The sequence below is a fragment of the Montipora capricornis genome, chromosome 7 (assembly GCF_036669925.1).
Source record: "Montipora capricornis isolate CH-2021 chromosome 7, ASM3666992v2, whole genome shotgun sequence".
Taxonomy (NCBI): Eukaryota; Metazoa; Cnidaria; class Anthozoa; order Scleractinia; family Acroporidae; genus Montipora; species Montipora capricornis.
In genome coordinates this window covers 33,860,692-33,866,266 of record NC_090889.1, presented here as the reverse complement: position 1 = coordinate 33,866,266, position 5,575 = coordinate 33,860,692, and the positions used below count along the sequence as shown (strand labels likewise).

At 37.2% G+C, this 5,575-nt stretch overlaps 1 pseudogene; it reads left to right on the top strand.

The window, feature by feature from the left end:
• The first annotated feature begins 1,566 nt into the window (after window positions 1–1,566).
• The window catches only part of LOC138057007 (fibronectin type III domain-containing protein-like), a 47,513-nt pseudogene continuing 43,504 nt past the window's right edge, over window positions 1,567–5,575 (top strand).

Sequence of the window (5,575 nt, the reverse complement as noted above, 5' to 3'; positions counted from 1 at the left end):
CAAGTTGCTCTAACCCCGAAACGTGGCAAAGGCTAACGAGAGTACTGTATGTATACTATCAACAACAGAGCCTAGAGCGTTTACGACTGCATGTATTTTAAATTACTGATTGTCCGTTGATTACCTCTAACAGAAACGTAAAACTTTAACAATGAAATTGGAGTGTGAAAACGTACCATATTGTATTCACGCTATAGTATGAAAAATGCGAATTAAGCAGCCAAAATTCCTTTGAAGACCTTCCCTTGAAGACAAATTTGAAGACCTTTTTTCTAAGCCAATCACTCACAAATGCCATATATCTTCCTTTTAACTCTTCCATCTCCTCCAAACAGGTGTTTAAAGCTGTTAGCGACTTCGGCGCCCGAAAAACAAAACATTTAAAACTGAACACTTCCGGTTCAATTTTCCCCATCTACTCAAAAAAGTAAAAACCTGTTCTGACCGGTTTGGCGAGCGGTTTAGATTGACAAAGTTCTTTGCTGGCTGGGAAACAGGGATACAAAGTTTCCCTCAATATCTAGCTGGAAGCTGGAATTTTGCTCATAACCATCCTGGAAGTGCGGAACACCTTTCTTTCCCAAAATTTAAACAAAACCCCAAATAAATGTTTTATTAGCGTTTTCTTGTATATTTTTTGCCCATTATTATGCATTTTGGAAATAATTTTCGTTGGCTGCCCCTAGAGATCCCTAGAGCAAGTCATTTAAACGAAGCTTGGATGACCAAAAAAGGAAAAAAAAATGAAACGCTATGCTAGGCGTCATTGAAGCAAATGTTGAAGCCGTTTCCCGGGCCTTAATACACTATAGTGTCCCGGTTTGACCGGCTTAGAACAGAGCAAATACGGACGGAACGAAAGTTTTTCAATAAAAGAAATTGTTTCCAACACGATGCAAAGCCCGAGAATTTAACTTGTCATGGCTCGTCACTCGTCATTTTGTTTATTCAAGCGAACAAAGGACATTTGAATGGTTTCCTCAGTGTTGCTTTCGTCATTCACACGGGTCTCATAACTATTATGCAGTCCGTACGATTCTAAGTAAATACAGGAAGAAGCCAAAAATACTAGAAAATGACGCAATAGTGGAATAATATTTCCCTTATTGAGAGATGAATTCGTGCGGACGTTTTGCTTGTTTCTTGTATTATATGAAAACCATTCACCATCACGATTGGAATGAATGAGTTTGAGTGGAATAAGTGAAATTTTTAGCGGTACGATCATTAAAGGCGATCTGCGCGACGAAGGTCGAAGGCGATCATGCAAATCCCGAGAAATATTGGCTATGACGTTCAACTTTTCATGTAAGCCGATACTCGAAATGTCGCGCTACTTTGGTGGGAAGTTGCGTGAGCTGATATCGCGTTTGGGTTCTTTTTTCGGAGAGTTGCATGGCCAGCGAATTACTTAAACAGAAACATATGATAATTGAAAAGCTCCGCTTTTAGGCTTGCCTAAATATGTATATATACTAGTAATGATTTCTGCTAATTAATAAAACGGGAACTGAATATTTAAAAAACTCAGAGTGACGAACTGATCCCGTCTCGCGTGGCTTTCAAAAGCAGGTGGTGACAGATTCTTGTTGCTTCTCGGACAGAAACAATCCTCCAGACGTTTTTCTTGCTTTTAGTCCTCGTTCCTTGAAAAGGTATGTTGAAAATTAAATCATTTCTTAAATTGAAAGATCTGCGTCCTCCCATGCGCTAAAATTAAATTGTTAAGAAGAAAGCACTTTGTAACTTTTCACTTGGACAAGTTGGCAATTTAATGTCGGTTTTAGCGCAATTTTTTTATCGTCTAACCTCAAAACCCCAAAAGGTATTATCAAGAAATCAACCGAGTAAGTTCTGATTCTTGAAAGATGTCGAATTTGATGTTTTCTTCTGTAACCATAATTAAAACGTCGCGTTATTAAACTAGTTTTTTTTTTTCTAGCCTACAACCCTGCAAGGCAGTTTGAGAATGATATGAAAGTTCCATGAGGTTTTCTGATATTTTCCCAGCTACACAAAAAGGCATATTTTTACACGGTTTGATAACATCATTTACAATCGTAACACAGAGTAATCGATAGGAACTATTGTAGTTAGGTAGGAGAAAGATGGAATTCGAAGCGATGGGGGGAGGAGGGATTCAACTCGGAATTAACTCTTTGTTTGAAACTGCCATCGGATCATATCTAGGACGAGCGCTCCACGGTAGCTTCAAAGCTACGTGGGTGCATTGTAATGCGTTCACGTGCATGCTTAGATTAATGTCCCATGAGGAATCGATGCTTCACAAGCAGGTTTTAATGATAAAAAGTTTGTTCGTTAAAACAGCTGGCAAGCTAAGGTGAGGTGACATTGGAGAGACTCTTCCAGTCGCTAATTTCGTTTATTTGCATATGCCGCACGACAGTTGGAGACATTTATTTTTTGGATTCGAATTTCATTCTTTTGGACTATTCATCTGGAACTGTTTCTGTGCTTCTTTGATAACAAATATGATCAAATATTATTATGAATATCAAAATTCAAACCTGAGTAAAGTACGTCTTTTGAAAAGTGAATTCGTTAAAATATAAGGTAAAGGTCCAAAAATAAGTTAAAGATGTTTCATAACGCACCGAAATATGCCCCTTGATAAAGACTTATGGAAAGTTCGTTATCCTAAGAACATTCCACCCTGAACCTTGAAACTAGTTCATCTGCAAATTAATAACATAACAATTAGCAAATAATTCTATAATTATTCAAATTAATAAATTTTCCAAATGGTTTTGATCGCACAAGTTTTACTATTATTTGTAAAAATACAACCACACATTTGAGTTTTACGGAACGTGTTTCGATGTTTCAAACACCTTTATCAGCCATAGTGAGTATAATAATTATGGCTGTAACAGTAAAATTTTTACAAGATGATCCGTATATATGTATAAATATCAATACAACGATTCTTTGTAGATAAAATGTTCGTCACATTCAAACTAACCAACAATAATATAAAAAAACACAAATGACATAACGGTAAAAGCTGAAAAGTGCAATGCTTTCATCTTTTGAATTTGAGCTTTAGAACGAGGCTAAAAAGGATAGATTGAAACAAGAGAATATAAGAGAGAGAATTCCTGTGACCCATGTTGATTATTTGAACTTCATTTAATATTTAGATCACGCCGATGATGTAAAGATTATTTTTATCTATTGTTCCCATGACCGCGCGGCCATGTTAACAAGAGTCAGCATTGAACTAACAACGTAGTATGACTAATTATTCCCGGTTTTCACATGACGTCAAAGCCGCCATGTTTGTGCCCCTAAACAAAGAAATGGCGGCCATATTTGTGTCCCGACCCAATCCTCTGGAAATTGAACTCTATTATTATGCAAACGTTTTCTTTTGTTTTCGTTGAAAAACATGGCTGTTGATCACGTGAGTGAAAACCAACAATAGATTTCACATCATTTTCATTGGAATATAGGCCTAATATTAGGGACTCATATTTTTTCCTCATATTCTTTTGCTTGACTATAAACGTTAAAAGTATTAAAACATCGCACACACAGAATGAACAGTATTAATTAATAACTACTTTAGTCCGTGTGAAAACAAAACTGACCTAAGTTTACTAATGTTTCTTTTTCATTTTGGTTGTTCGACAGGTTACAAATGAATCGAGTGATCTGTCTGATAGCCTTTCTAATAGTAGCCCTTACAGTCCAGCGTGCCCTTGGTAAGTTTCCTCTATAATTTTTCAATTTTACTCCTACATTTGTATTCTTTACACGATATGTCATGAATCTGTTGCTGAGAAACAAAGGACGACAAAAATTGAACATTGCACGAAGACGAAGAGGGTGTTTGAAACTTTCCTGTCTGTCTCGCTTTATTTAAACCTCCATGAAATGGACATGCCTAGAAATTGTCACCAGTTTCCACAGGAGTTTAATTTCACTATTCCAGTCGTTTAATATTAAGGACGCTCCATTGGCTTTTTAGCGGTTTACATATGTCACCCGTAAATCCGTTCTCAGGTTGAATCCATTTTTACCTAGGTTGAATCGGTGATCCTCATTTTATCTATCTTGAATACGCACTCAGATGAATTGACGAAAGTGTTTTTGGAACATAAATTAAGACTGGAGAAAAATTAGGGTCAGGTTTAAGCATTAGTTTTAGTTTTTCTACATACTATTAGATATCAACTGACTTATTATAGAAAAGTAAATAATGAAAAGAACTGTAAGCGGCCATGTAATGTTCTGTTTAATATTTAGATACTGATGAAATTTCCATATAAAAGACAACTTTTTTTTTTCATTTTCGAAACAGCAAAAAGTGGTCATCTATTGCAAAATGCCAGTCATTGAAATTCGGTCTGTGCGACGTTGGTAGCGGCCTTGGTTGTCGAGGAAAGAATACGTGAAATACTTTCCATTTGCTTTTCTCGAAGAGAACTGTAATTGTTAACTGACTTTACGTTTTTATGCCCCGTTATTTGAATTATCTGGTTGGGAGAAACTCCACTGTCCTGGAGTTTTTGAACTAAAGTTTTTCTACCACTGTGAAGAGAACTGAAATTGTTAACTGACTGTACGTTTTTATGCCCCGTTATTTGAATTATCTGGTTGGGAGAAACTCCACTGTCCTGGAGTTTTTGAACTAAAGTTTTTCCACCACTGTGGTTTGTTTTGCCAGAAATCCCCGCCGCTTGTGTCATGTCTTTCTTGATATTGTTTAACTTTTTCACTCCCATTGATTGTGCTTTGAACCAGTTTTTGCCTTCCACTGATGAATGAGTTTCTGTTTTAAAGTAATTTACAGACAAATAGAAACTTGAATCCGGTTCTAGCATGGATGGTGGTCGTTTTTCTTTGTACATCTTGTAAACGTGCACCGGATCACGATCTACAGAAATGGCATCATTGTTGGCATACATTCGCGGCTTGATCGGCCTTTGATTCCGTGGATCCTCTCCTGTTCGAGTCTTTGTTTGGCGTTCAAAGTACTCGAGATATCCTTTATCATCACTGTCAGTTTTTAAAATGACGTCTCCCCATCGGAGTTCTTTTTGTTCCTTACATCCGTGAAGGCCAAAGTGAATCATGTTGTTTAGCCACACCGTATTTAATAGAGCTTGCAGTGAACTTAATCGAAGCAACTTTTTGTCAAATAGAATCTCAATTTCGTCGTCCGTAAGAGCCGTTGTGGCTTTTGGTCTGTTTCCGAGTCCATGCCGCTTGAGTTCCTTTTGTTTCGCCTTCAGCGCGTCTCTTGTTTTTTTTAAAATCAGTGTCTTTGAAGATGGTTTTGCCGTAACTGTAGCGACTCAAATGGCGTTCAACACTAGCCAAAATTCCGGGGAGCGATGACGTTTCATAATCTTTTCCAGTCTTGGTCCTTGCAGCTAAAACAAACTGGCTCAAGTAGCCGTCTAGTTCAGTTGGAGGAATCTTCTTTATTTCTCTGATTTCGTGGCGCTCTTCTACCAGAATTTTTTGACTAATTTTAAGTCGTAGAAGGTCTTTTTCAGTGTTTGCATTTTCTTCCCCCTCAATGAATTTTTCAACATCACTTTCCCAG